Source organism: Lampetra fluviatilis, chromosome 14 (assembly GCF_964198595.1).
Source record: "Lampetra fluviatilis chromosome 14, kcLamFluv1.1, whole genome shotgun sequence".
Lineage (NCBI taxonomy): Eukaryota > Metazoa > Chordata > Hyperoartia > Petromyzontiformes > Petromyzontidae > Lampetra > Lampetra fluviatilis.
In genome coordinates, this window is record NC_136288.1 from 11,174,336 (window position 1) to 11,175,389 (window position 1,054).

The window sequence follows — 1,054 nt, forward strand, 5'->3', positions numbered from 1 at the left end:
AGCCAGGGTACTGTATGTCTGGAATCACATCTTTTACAGACGGTACCAGATCACGGATTTTATGTACTGTGTTGAATCGGACCTGGATCTTGTGTTTAATCAGGATTTTGGAGATCTTTTTTGTGACCCCAGCAATGTAGGGTAAGGTGATGGTCTTGAAAGGCTCCTCAACAGGATCCTTCTTGATGGTTGGAGTGATGGCTTTGCGGATTGTGTAGTCGGAGTAACCATTAGCCTTAAGAGCTTGGCGTACGTGTTTGAGTTCACTGGAAATGTGTTCATGGTCGGAGATGCATTGGGCTCTATGATATAGAGTCTTGATGAGGGAATTCTTCTGGGATGGATGGTGGTGGGAATCCGGTTTTAGATAAGCATCCGTGTGGGTGGCTTTCCTGTAGACAGAGTGGCTCATTGAACCATCAAGTCTCCTTTTGATTAGGACATCCAAAAAGGGTAGCTTGCCATCATTTTCGACTTCCATGGTGAATCTGATGGCTGGGTGTATGGAATTGATGTGGTCGAGAAATTGGTCTAGAGCAGGCCGGCCATGTGGCCAGATGACAAAAGTGTCGTCTACGTACCTCTTCCATAAGGTCGGGCGTAGAGTGGCAGTCTGGATGGCGTCCGTCTCAAATTTCTCCATGAAGATGTTGGCTACAACCAGAGATAGGGGGGAGCCCATTGGGGTGCCCTCAATTTGCTTGTAGAAGGTTCCATTCCAGGTGAAGTATGTATTGGTTAAGCAGTGTCTCACCAGGGGGGGTACCCCAGCATTTAGTCATTGATGAACCAAGTCTTCAATGATTGCGATGGTGTCAGGCACAGGCACCTTGGTGAACAAGGAAACCACATCAAAACTGACAAGCAGGTCGTCTGGGGACAGGGCAATCCCCTTGATTGTCGATACCAGGTCAGTAGAGTTTAGTACTGCAGAGGTGGTTTTTCCAGTGAAAGGCCGTAGGATTTCGGACAAAAAACGAGCCAGTTTGTAAGTGGGGGAGTTGATAGTAGAGACAATGGGACGAAGAGGTGTATCTTCTTTATGTATCTTTGG